At 33.2% G+C, this 13152-nt stretch overlaps 2 protein-coding genes and 4 long non-coding RNA genes across 8 annotated transcripts in view; 1 reads left to right on the top strand and 5 right to left on the bottom strand.

The window, feature by feature from the left end:
• The window catches only part of LOC142226008 (putative ATP-dependent RNA helicase DDX43), a 505423-nt gene that overhangs the window by 36329 nt on the left and 455942 nt on the right, over positions 1-13152 (top strand). The gene's annotated exons all lie outside the window — the stretch shown is intronic.
• The window catches only part of LOC142226005 (putative ATP-dependent RNA helicase DDX43), a 247474-nt gene that overhangs the window by 143680 nt on the left and 90642 nt on the right, over positions 1-13152 (bottom strand). The window lies entirely within an intron of this gene.
• On the bottom strand, positions 288-1615 carry LOC142226010 (uncharacterized). Of its 2 annotated transcripts, XR_012719564.1 has the most exons (4): positions 1557-1609; positions 1277-1428; positions 850-1211; positions 288-785 (listed from the first exon to the last, which is right to left on the bottom strand). It is a non-coding gene; the product is annotated as an uncharacterized LOC142226010 (long non-coding RNA). The 2 variants fall into 2 exon arrangements; XR_012719563.1 differs by having other exon boundaries at positions 1277-1615.
• LOC142223705 (uncharacterized) lies at positions 2985-3742 on the bottom strand. The gene is made up of 2 exons (XR_012718864.1): positions 3456-3742; positions 2985-3364 (listed from the first exon to the last, which is right to left on the bottom strand). It is a non-coding gene; the product is annotated as an uncharacterized LOC142223705 (long non-coding RNA).
• Positions 8321-9107, bottom strand: LOC142223704 (uncharacterized). The gene is made up of 2 exons (XR_012718863.1): positions 8792-9107; positions 8321-8700 (listed from the first exon to the last, which is right to left on the bottom strand). It is a non-coding gene; the product is annotated as an uncharacterized LOC142223704 (long non-coding RNA).
• On the bottom strand, positions 10316-11752 carry LOC142225990 (uncharacterized). Its single transcript, XR_012719557.1, has 2 exons — positions 11650-11752; positions 10316-11593 (listed from the first exon to the last, which is right to left on the bottom strand). It is a non-coding gene; the product is annotated as an uncharacterized LOC142225990 (long non-coding RNA).

Below are 13152 nucleotides of genomic sequence, written 5' to 3'. Positions count from 1 at the left end.
TAATTTTTCAAACATTTTTTCAAAGGATTAGGGTAATATTCAAGTTGAGAAATTGTTGAGAAAATCGCGTTCTCAACAAAAAACAGACATTACCCTCAACAGTAAAATTCAACACAATAGCAATAATTTCTCAATTGTAATCCTCAAATTGAAGTGCATCGCTACTCAATAATTTCTCAAACAGTTTTCAATGTGAGAAAAATAAAAAACTAGCATTGTTGCGAATACTTTCAAACCACAATTTGTATGAAAGTCAATCCTAGTTCTAACTGAAAGTCAATACTAAATTTCTAGGGATTTTGTAAATTTTATTATTTTTTCGTTAACAAATATAATAATCTTAAAAATAACATTAATAATATATGAAAATAATAATATTATACCAATCAAAATGTAATTATCTTATTAAACGTATTAATAAATAAAACTATGAATACAACTTTAAATATCTTAAACATTTTTACATGTATAATTCCATTTCCTCCATAATGTTGGTGTCATTAATATGCTGGCAATTTGAAATATTTACTATCGAGGAACTTGTTGGCTTGTGTGTTAGAATAGATTCCAGCAAGAGGAAATCACAAAATATCAAACTGATGACGGGATGTAAATTGATGTAATGCACATTTTCATCCAGAAGTTCTTGATATAGGAATTGTTGCACTTTGTTTTAATTGGTTGCACTTTGTAAGTTTTCTGAAAACTTTTCTTTGTTGTTTCCTTCATCGGTTTTTCATCGGCCAACATCTTCCAAGAATATACCATTCAATGATTTTAGTTTTCTGCAAAACAATCGAGTTCTGTGATTTCCATTATGTTTTCATTTCACTTTTTATTTTGACTTACCAATTTGTATTTCTTCCAACTGACCACGTACTTCGTGATTTCCTCAAGAACGTTGGTGTTACAAAATTGTGTTATTAAAATACTGGCAATTTTCAGGAACTTGATGACCAGATAATTGGAATAAATTTCCAGCAATTTCAATTCACAAATTAAAATTTAAACCGATGATGCGATATAAATTAAACTATCGATGTGATGCGAATTATCATCCAGTAGTTGTTGATATGGAAAAGCATAAATACCAAGTTTTTTTGGTTGCACTTTGAGTTATGGAAACTTTCTCTTCTCGATAAGCCACTACCATTTTTCATCGGCCAGCCTCTTAATGTGTCCAAGAATCAGCATCCAAATATTTTAGTTGTCTGCAAAGAGATTTGAGTTTAGTGACTTCCTTCAAGTTTTCATTTCGTGTTTTAGTTTTACTTACCAATTATTATAAGCAATTTCAATTGATTATTAAAAAATTTCCACATTTTTGTATTTCTTCCACGAACTTTGTTGTCCAAAGTAGTATTGAAAACCATGTGGTTTTTTCGTTGCATTTCAGGGTAGTGTTTTGTCAAAGTTTTCTCCAATTATCTTCAACACATTTTCAAAGTTTTCGTCAACATTTTGCCAAATTGGTTGTAATTCGCAAACAATTTGAAGATGAATTGAAGATGAGCTTTTTCAAGTCAAGTTGAATTTATGTTGAAAATGATATTTACCCTCAAACTGAAGAGCTGTTGCATTTGAAAAACGCTCATCCTGTGTTTATTGGGTTCACATTAAGAAACATTCTCAATGTGATCTCAAGGTGTCAAAAATGGAAACCGGGATATCTTCGTCCAAAAACACTCTTGGAGCACATGGCGTACATCAAAATGTAGGTAATGACTTCCACTTTGATGTGCCGTAAGCAGAATTTTGAACGGAGTCCGTTTCTGACTTCTATGGTAGAATCTATGTTCTGCCCCCCAGTGGAAAACTTGGGATCAGGAATATCTTCGTTAAAAAACACTGTTGGAACACATGATATACATCAAAATGTAGGTAATGACCTCCACTTTGATGTCCCATTAGCGAAATTTTGAACGAAGTCCGTTCCTGGCTTCCATGGTAAAATTTATGTTCTACCCGCCCAGTGGAAAACTTGGAATCAGAGATATCTTCGTTCAAAAACACTGTTGGAACACATGACATACATCAAAATGTGGGTAATGACCTCCACTTTGATGTCCCATTAGCGGAATTTTGAACGAAGTCCGTTCTTGGCTTCCATGGTAGAATCTATGTTCTGTCCCCAATGGAAAACTTGGAATCAGGGATATCTTCGTCCAAAAACACTGTTGGAACTCATGGCATACGTCAAAATGTAGGTATTTACCTCCACTTTGATGTCCCATTAGCGGAATTTTGAACGATGTCCGTTCCTGGCTTCCATGGCAGAATCTATATTCTGCCCCCAGTGGAAAACTTGGAATCAGGGATATCCTCGTTCAAAAACACTGTTGGAGCACATGGCGTACATCAAAATGTAGGTAATGACTTCCACTTGTCCCATGTCCCGTAACCAGAATTTTGAACGAAGATCCTTCCTAGCTTCCATGATAGAATCTATCTATTAACCCTTAGTGGAAAAAATGTACTCGCTATTGCAGATATTACATCTGTTGAAGAAAAAAATCTTATAGCAACTGCCTCACGTGCCCTGGCCATAGACGATATAACCCATGTCAACAATTTCCAATTGTGATTTCAATTATTTTTGTATTTGATTTTCAGCTTATTACAAAAATCATGAATCCAATTACCAAATTGTAGCCGTCGTGAAATTAATTTCAAATATTTTTGGATGAAGATATCTCAGAATCCATTTTTTTCACTACATAGATGAAGGTGGGTAAAAAACAATATAATTTTAACTTATAAATTCAATTCATTTATTATTATTAAAATATTTTAAATATTTTTAATTTTATTAAAATATATATTTGGTTTTAATCTGGAATGAAAAAACTCCAGATGTTTTTATTTGAGTTTTATTTAACCTTAACCTTTTGTCAAAAAATTGGAAGACAAAATCTTTAAGTCAACAAACTATTAAAAATGTAATTAATCAATCAATTTTTTAATCAAATTTAAAACACAGTCAATTAAAAGTTTAATTGAATCAATTAAAAAATTAATTGAAGTTTTCTTATGAAATCAATTAATTTTTTAATCAAGTATTTTTTTTATGTCCAATTAAAAAAGTATATAAATTAAATTAAAAAAGTAACATAAAGAAATTTTGTTTAGTTTTAATTCATAAACTCGAATGGAAGGAGATTATCTTTACATTTGTTTATACAAATCTAAAACTTTCATTTTAAGGTCTGTACTATGTTCGGTTTTCCCGTTGAAATTTTATGGTATGGGATTGTTCAAATAACCGTCGGTAAAATGTCGGACTCCTAGCACTTGTCATTACGGGTTGTTTATCGGGCCGTATATCCAATGATATCTTCCATATCCAAAATACGATGAGCTTCATCTAAAAATGGATAAGTAATAGTGGCTGTGTCAATAACATTCGCTTGTACAATTTAAACGATCAGGAGTGCAGATAATAATTTCCATACTACCTCCAACACATCCAATTTGTTCACAGCGATTGCCTTCTCCATAAATCATATTCTTGAATGAATTCTGTTGTTCCCTTCTTTCTCAATTTGCATGCCAATTCACGTTTTGGCGCCAAAATGCTATGGCTGTGGAATATTTTGATGTACAACATAGCGAACAATAAAAACACTAATATGTTTACCATTTCTGTTTGTGCTGTACCGTGAGATCTTCATTTTTAATAAAATAATAAATAAAATTATTTTATTATTCTAAATTTTGCACGACAACAAACCAATCCACCGGAGTTGCCACAACTTTCGAATTTCATTGTTACCGCGTTTTCTTCATGAATGCATTTTCATTGAAAATAATTGAACCTTCACATTAAGAGACATTCTCAATGTTATCTCAAGGTGTCAAAAATGGAAACCGGGATATCTTCGTCCAAAAACACTCTTGGAGCACATGGCGTACATCAAAATGTAGGTAATGACTTCCACTTTGATGTGCCGTAAGCAGAATTTTGAACGGAGTCCGTTTCTGACTTCTATGGTAGAATCTATGTTCTGCCCCCCAGTGGAAAACTTGGAATCAGGGATATCTTCGTTAAAAAACACTGTTGGAACACATGACATACATCAAAATGTAGGTAATGACCTCCACTTTGATGTCCCATTAGCGAAATTTTGAACGAAGTCCGTTCCTGCCTTCCATAATAAAATTTATGTTCTGCCCAACCCAGTGGAAAACTTGGAATCAGAGATATCTTCGTTCAAAAACACTGTTGGAACACATGACATAAATCAAAATGTGGGTAATGACCTCCACTTTGATGTCCCATTAGCGGAATTGTGAGCGAAGACCGTTCCTGGCTTCCATGGTAGAATCTATGTTCTGCCCCCCAGTGGAAAACTTGGAATCAGGGATATCTTCGTTCAAAAACACTGTTGGAACTCATGACATACATCAAAATGTAGGTAATGACCTCCACTTTGATGTCCCATTAGCGAAATTTTGAACGAAGTCCGTTCCTGCCTTCCATGGTAAAATTTATGTTCTACCCGCCCAGTGGAAAATTTGGAATCAGAGATATCTTCGTTCAAAAACACTGTTGGAACACATGACATACATCAAAATGTGGGTAATGACCTCCACTTTGATGTCCCATTAGCGGAATTTTGAACGAAGTCCGTTCTTGGCTTCCATGGTAGAATCTATATTCTGCCCCCCCCCCCAGTGGAAAACTTGGAATCAGGGATATCCTCGTTCCAAAACACTGTTGGAGCACATGGCGTACATCAAAATGTAGGTAATGACTTCCACTTTGATGTCCCATAACCAGAATTTTGAACGAAGATCCTTCCTAGCTTCCATGATAGAATCTATCTACTAACCCTTAGTGGAAAAAATGTAATCGCTATTGCAGATATTACATCTGATGAAGAAAAAAATCTTATAGCAACTGCCTCACGTGCCCTGGCCATAGACGATATAACCCATGTCATCAATTTCCAATTGAGATTTCAATTATTTTTGTATTTGATTTTCAGCTTATTACAAAAATCATGAATCCAATTACCAAATTGTAGCCGTCGTGAAATTAATTTCAAATATTTTTGGATGAAGATATCTCAGAATCCATTTTTTTCACTACATAGATGAAGGTGGGTAAAAAAACAATATGATTTTAACTTATAAATTCAATTCATTTATTATTATTAAAATATTTTAAATATTTTTAATTTTATTAAAATATATATTTGGTTTTAATCTGGAATGAAAAAACTCCAGATGTTTTTATTTGAGTTTTATTTAACCTTAACCTTTTGTCAAAAAATTGGAAGACAAAATCTTTAAGTCAACAAACTATTAAAAATGTAATTAATCAATCAATTTTTTAATCAAATTTAAAACACAGTCAATTAAAAGTTTAATTGAATCAATTAAAAAATTAATTGAAATTTTCTTATGAAATCAATTAATTTTTTAATCAAGTATTTTTTTTTATGTCCAATTAAAAAAGTATATAAATTAAATTAAAAAAGTAACATAAAGAAATTTTGTTTAGTTTTAATTCATAAACTCGAATGGAAGGAGATTCTCTTTACATTTGTTTATACAAATCTAAAACTTTCATTTTAAGGTCTGTACTATGTTCGGTTTTCCCGTTGAAAATTTCGTGGTTACTTCATTAAAATAGTTTAATTTGAAGAAGATAATTAAATTTAATTGATGCGCATTTTATTTTTTATCGAGATTTCGTCAAGCTTTAGCAGAATTATGTTTGTTTTCATTTACAATTTTGATTATTTTAGAAAAAGTAATCGAGAAAATAAAATGATTTTCAACTCGAACATAGTACCCACCTTTAACAGCAAAAATGTTACTACATACATATTTTAATAAAAAATCACCTTTAACGTTACTAATGAATATGTAATAGATTTTTATGGAATCAATAAAAATGTTTGTGCTAATTCATAGGTCGTTTGGAAGATTTTCTTTGTTATTTACTACCACTACGACCGCCATAACTAACGCCTACTCTACCACATTGCGTTCGATTAAATTTATGTGCTTCTTCAGCACAGCGTTCTTTGGTTTTAGCAAAAGGTTCAGCCATGGTCGGGAGTCAGATGGTATATCCTGACCAGCTTCTTCAGGTATAGGAATTAATTCCGATGCTATGCCCCAATCGGATCGAGTCCTATAACTAAATATAGCACTGTTACTGTATTCTTCGATATTTCGGAACTGGAAATTGATGACATGGGTTACATCTTCTATGACCAGGTCACATGAGGCGATATCAGTTGCTATAAGATTGTTTACTTCACCAGAGATAATATCTGCAATAGCGAAATAGAATTTTTCATTCTTTTCAACAATTTCGATTGTTTGCTCGACCAAATCCAATGATACATCACGCACCGGTATGGGATTGTTCAAATAACCGTCGGTAAAATGTCGGACTCCTAGCACTTGTCATTACGGGTTGTTTATCGGGCCGTATATCCAATGATATCTTCCATATCCAAAATACGATGAGCTTCATCTAAAAATGGATAAGTAATAGTGGCTGTGTCAATAACATTCGCTTGTACAATTTAAACGATCAGGAGTGCAGATAATAATTTCCATACTACCTCCAACACATCCAATTTGTTCACAGCGATTGCCTTCTCCATGAATCATATTCCTGAATGAATTCTGTTGTTCCCTTCTTTCTCAATTTGCATGCCAATTCACGTTTTGGCGCCAAAATGCTATGGCTGTGGAATATTTTGATGTACAACATAGCGAACAATTAAAACACTAATATGTTTACCATTTCTGTTTGTGCTGTACCGTGAGATCTTCATTTTTAATAAAATAATAAATAAAATTATTTTATTATTCTAAATTTTGCACGACAACAAACCAATTCACCGGAGTTGCCACAACTTTCGAATTTCATTGTTACCATGTTTTCTTCATAAATGCATTTTTATTGAAAATAATTGAACATTCACATTAAGAAACATTCTCAATGTGATCTCAAGGTGTCAAAAATGGAAACCGGGATATCTTCGTCCAAAAACACTCTTGGAGCACATGGCGTACATCAAAATGTAGGTAATGACTTCCACTTTGATGTGCCGTAAGCAGAATTTTGAACGGAGTCCGTTTCTGACTTCTATGGTAGAATCTATGTTCTGCCCCCCAGTGGAAAACTTGGGATCAGGAATATCTTCGTTAAAAAACACTGTTGGAACACATGACATACATCAAAATGTAGGTAATGACCTCCACTTTGATGTCCCATTAGCGAAATTTTGAACGAAGTCCGTTCCTGGCTTCCATGGTAAAATTTATGTTCTACCCGCCCAGTGGAAAACTTGGAATCAGAGATATCTTCGTTCAAAAACACTGTTGGAACACATGACATACATCAAAATGTGGGTAATGACCTCCACTTTGATGTCCCATTAGCGGAATTTTGAACGAAGTCCGTTCTTGGCTTCCATGGTAGAATCTATGTTCTGTCCCCAATGGAAAACTTGGAATCAGGGATATCTTCGTCCAAAAACACTGTTGGAACTCATGGCATACGTCAAAATGTAGGTATTGACCTCCACTTTGATGTCCCATTAGCGGAATTTTGAACGATGTCCGTTCCTGGCTTCCATGGCAGAATCTATATTCTGCCCCCAGTGGAAAACTTGGAATCAGGGATATCCTCGTTCAAAAACACTGTTGGAGCACATGGCGTACATCAAAATGTAGGTAATGACTTCCACTTGACCCATGTCCCGTAACCAGAATTTTGAACGAAGATCCTTCCTAGCTTCCATGATAGAATCTATCTATTAACCCTTAGTGGAAAAAATGTACTCGCTATTGCAGATATTACATCTGTTGAAGAAAAAAATCTTATAGCAACTGCCTCACGTGCCCTGGCCATAGACGATATAACCCATGTCATCAATTTCCAATTGTGATTTCAATTATTTTTGTATTTGATTTTCAGCTTATTACAAAAATCATGAATCCAATTACCAAATTGTAGCCGTCGTGAAATTAATTTCAAATATTTTTGGATGAAGATATCTCAGAATCCATTTTTTTCACTACATAGATGAAGGTGGGTAAAAAAACAATATGATTTTAACTTATAAATTCAATTCATTTATTATTATTAAAATATTTTAAATATTTTTAATTTTATTAAAATATATATTTGGTTTTAATCTGGAATGAAAAAACTCCAGATGTTTTTATTTGAGTTTTATTTAACCTTAACCTTTTGTCAAAAAATTGGAAGACAAAATCTTTAAGTCAACAAACTATTAAAAATGTAATTAATCAAACAATTTTTTAATCAAATTTAAAACACAGTCAATTAAAAGTTTAATTGAATCAATTAAAAAATTAATTGAAGTTTTCTTATGAAATCAATTAATTTTTTAATCAAGTATTTTTTTTATGTCCAATTAAAAAAGTATATAAATTAAATTAAAAAAGTAACATAAAGAAATTTTGTTTAGTTTTAATTCATAAACTCGAATGGAAGGAGATTATCTTTACATTTGTTTATACAAATCTAAAACTTTCATTTTAAGGTCTGTACTATGTTCGGTTTTCCCGTTGAAATTTTATGGTATGGGATTGTTCAAATAACCGTCGGTAAAATGTCGGACTCCTAGCACTTGTCATTACGGGTTGTTTATCGGGCCGTATATCCAATGATATCTTCCATATCCAAAATACGATGAGCTTCATCTAAAAATGGATAAGTAATAGTGGCTGTGTCAATAACATTCGCTTGTACAATTTAAACGATCAGGAGTGCAGATAATAATTTCCATACTACCTCCAACACATCCAATTTGTTCACACCGATTGCCTTCTCCATAAATCATATTCCTGAATGAATTCTGTTGTTCCCTTCTTTCTCAATTTGCATGCCAATTCACGTTTTGGCGCCAAAATGCTATGGCTGTGGAATATTTTGATGTACAACATAGCGAACAATAAAAACACTAATATTTTTACCATTTCTGTTTGTGCTGTACCGTGAGATCTTCATTTTTAATAAAATAATAAATAAAATTATTTTATTATTCTAAATTTTGCACGACAACAAACCAATCCACCGGAGTTGCCACAACTTTCGAATTTCATTGTTACCAAGTTTTCTTCATGAATGCATTTTTATTGAAAATAATTGAACCTTCACATTAAGAGACATTCTCAATGTGATCTCAAGGTGTCAAAAATGGAAACCGGGATATCTTCGTCCAAAACCACTCTTGGAGCACATGGCGTACATCAAAATGTAGGTAATGACTTCCACTTTGATGTGCCGTAAGCAGAATTTTGAACGGAGTCCGTTTCTGACTTCTATGGTAGAATCTATGTTCTGCCCCCCAGTGGAAAACTTGGAATCAGAGATATCTTCGTTAAAAAACACTGTTGGAACACATGACATACATCAAAATGTAGGTAATGACCTCCACTTTGATGTCCCATTAGCGGAATTGTGAGCGAAGACCGTTCCTGGCTTCCATGGTAGAATCTATGTTCTGCCCCCCAGTGGAAAACTTGGAATCAGGGATATCTTCGTTCAAAAACACTGTTGGAACTCATGACATACATCAAAATGTAGGTAATGACCTCCACTTTGATGTCCCATTAGCGAAATTTTGAACGAAGTCCGTTCCTGCCTTCCATGGTAAAATTTATGTTCTACCCGCCCAGTGGAAAATTTGGAATCAGAGATATCTTCGTTCAAAAACACTGTTGGAACACATGACATACATCAAAATGTGGGTAATGACCTCCACTTTGATGTCCCATTAGCGGAATTTTGAACGAAGTCCGCCCAGTTCGGCCTCGGCTATAAAAAGGAGGTCCCTTGTCATTGAGCTTAACATGGAATCGGGCAGCACTCAGTGATAAGAGAGAAGTTCACCAATGTGGTATCACAATGGACTGAATAGTCTAAGTGAGCCTGATACATCGGGCTGCCACCTAACCTAACCTAGATGAAGGTGGGTAAAAAACAATATGATTTTAACTTATAAATTCAATTCATTTATTATTAAAATATTTTAAATATTTTTAATTTTATTAAAATATATATTTGGTTTTAATCTGGAATGAAAAAACTCCAGATGTTTTTATTTGAGTTTTATTTAACCTTAACCTTTTATCAAAAAATTGGAAGACAAAATCTTTAAGTCAACAAACTATTAAAAATGTAATTAATCAATCAGTTTTTTAATCAAATTTAAAACACAGGCAATTAAATTTTTAATTGAATCAATTAAAAAATTAATTGAAATTTTCTTGTGAAATCAATTAATTTTTTAATCAAGTATTTTTTTATGTCCAATTAAAAAAGTATATAAATTAAATTAAAAAAGTAACATAAAGAAATTTTGTTTAGTTTTAATTCATAAACTCGAATGGAAGGAGATTATCTTTACATTTGTTTATACAAATCTAAAACTTTCATTTTAAGGTCTGTACTATGTTCGGTTTTCCCGTTGAAATTTTCGTGGTTACTTCATTAAAACAGTTTAATTTGAAGAAGATAATTAAATTTAATTGACGCGCATTTTATTTTTTATCGAGATTTCGTCAAGCTTTAGCAGAATTATGTTTGTTTTCATTTACAATTTTGATTATTTTAGAAAAAGTAATCGAGAAAATAAAATGATTTTCAACTCGAACATAGTACCCACCTTTAACAGCAAAAATGTTACTACATACATATTTTAATAAAAAATCACCTTTAACGTTACTAATGAATATGTAATAGATTTTTATGGAATCAATAAAAATGTTTCTGCTAATTCATAGGTCGTTTGGAAGATTTTCCATGTTATTTACTACCACTACGACCGCCATAACTAATGCCTACTCTACCACATTGCGTTCGATTAATTTTATGTGCTTCTTCAGCACAGAGTTCTTTGGTTTTAGCAAAAGGTTCAGCCATGGTCGGGAGTCAGATGGTATATCCTGACCAGCTTCTTCAGGTATAGGAATTAATTCCGATGCTATGCCCCAATCGGATCGAGTTCTATAACTAAATATAGCACTGTTACTGTATTCTTCGATATTTCGGAACTGGAAATTGATGACATGGGTTATATCTTCTATGACCAGGTCACATGAGGCGATATCAGTTGCTATAAGATTGTTTACTTCACCAGAGATAATATCTGCAATAGCGAAATAGAATTTTTCATTCTTTTCAACAATTTCGATTGTTTGCTCGACCAAATCCAATGATACATCACGCACCGGTATGGGATTGTTCAAATAACCGTCGGTAAAATGTCGGACTCCTAGCACTTGTCATTACGGGTTGTTTATCGGGCCGTATATCCAATGATATCTTCCGAATCTGAGGGTCAAAACCCATATCCAAAATACGATGAGCTTCATCTAAAAATGGATAAGTAATAGTGGCTGTGTCAATAACATTCGCTTGTACAATTTAAACGATCAGGAGTGCAGATAATAATTTCCATACTACCTCCAACACATCCAATTTGTTCACAGCGATTGCCTTCTCCATAAATCATATTCCTGAATGAATTCTGTTGTTCCCTTCTTTCTCAATTTGCATGCCAATTCACGTTTTGGCGCCAAAACGCTATGGCTGTGGAATATTTTGATGTACAACATAGCGAACAATAAAAACACTAATATGTTTACCATTTCTGTTTGTGCTGTACCGTGAGATCTTCATTTTTAATAAAATAATAAATAAAATTATTTTATTATTCTAAATTTTGCACGACAACAAACCAATCCACCGGAGTTGCCACAACTTTCGAATTTCATTGTTACCATGTTTTCTTCATGAATGCATTTTTGTTGAAAATAATTGAACCTTCACATTAAGAAACATTCTAAATGTGATCTCAAGGTGTCAAAAATGGAAACCGGGATATCTTCGTCCAAAAACACTCTTGGAGCACATGGCGTACATCAAAATGTAGGTAATGACTTTCACTTTGATGTGCCGTAAGCAGAATTTTAAACGGAGTCCGTTTCTGACTTCTATGGTAGAATCTATGTTCTGCCCTCCAGTGGAAAACTTGGAATCAGGGATATCTTCGTTCATAAACACTGTTGGAACTCATGACATACATCTAAATGTAGGTAATGACCTCCACTTTGATGTCCCATTAGCGAAATTTTGAACGAAGTCCGTTCCTGGCTTCCATGGTTATATTTATGTTCTACCCGCCCAGTGGAAAACTTGGAATCAGGGATATCTTCCTCCAAAAACACTGTTGGAACTCATGGCATACATCAAAATGTAGGTATTGACCTCCACTTTGATGTCCCATTAGCGGAATTTTGAACGATGTCCGTTCCTGGCTTCCATGGTAGAATCTATATTCTGCCCCCTCCTCGTTCAAAAACACTGTTGGAGCACATGGCGTACATCAAAATGGGAGCCACCGTGGTGCAATGGTTAGCATGCCCGCCTTGCACACACAAGGTCGTGGGTTCGATTCCTGCTTCGACCGAACACCAAAAAGTTTTTCAGCGGTGGATTATCCCACCTCACTAATGCTGGTGACATTTCTGAGGGTTTTAAAGCTTCTCTAAGTGGTTTCACTGCAATGTGGAACGCCGTTCGGACTCGGCTATAAAAAGGAGGTCCCTTGTCATTGAGCTTAACATGGAACCGGGCAGCACTCAGTGATAAGAGAGAAGTTCACCAATGTGGTATCACAATGGACTGAATAGTCTAAGTGAGCCTGATACATCGGGCTGCCACCTAACCTAACCTAGATGAAGGTGGGTAAAAAAACAATATGATTTTAACTTATAAATTCAATTCATTTATTATTATTAAAATATTTTAAATATTTTTAATTTGATTAAAATATATATTTGGTTTTAATCTGGAATGAAAAAACTCCAGATGTTTTTATTTGAGTTTTATTTAACCTTAACCTTTTGTCAACAAATTGGAAGACAAAATCTTTAAGTCAACAAACTATTAAAAATGTAATTAATCAATCAGTTTTTTAATCAAATTTAAAACACAGTCAATTAAATTTTTAATTGAATCAATTAAAAAATTATTGAAATTTTCTTGTGAAATCAATTAATTTTTTAATCAAGTATTTTTTTATGTCCAATTAAAAAAGTATATAAATTAAATTAAAAAAGTAACATAAAGAAATTTTTAGTTTTAAT

The sequence above is a fragment of the Haematobia irritans genome, chromosome 2 (genome assembly GCF_050003625.1).
Source record: "Haematobia irritans isolate KBUSLIRL chromosome 2, ASM5000362v1, whole genome shotgun sequence".
In the NCBI taxonomy this organism is placed as follows: domain Eukaryota; kingdom Metazoa; phylum Arthropoda; class Insecta; order Diptera; family Muscidae; genus Haematobia; species Haematobia irritans.
The sequence above is the reverse complement of the archived record's forward strand: the minus strand, read 5'-3'. Positions and strand labels throughout refer to the sequence as shown.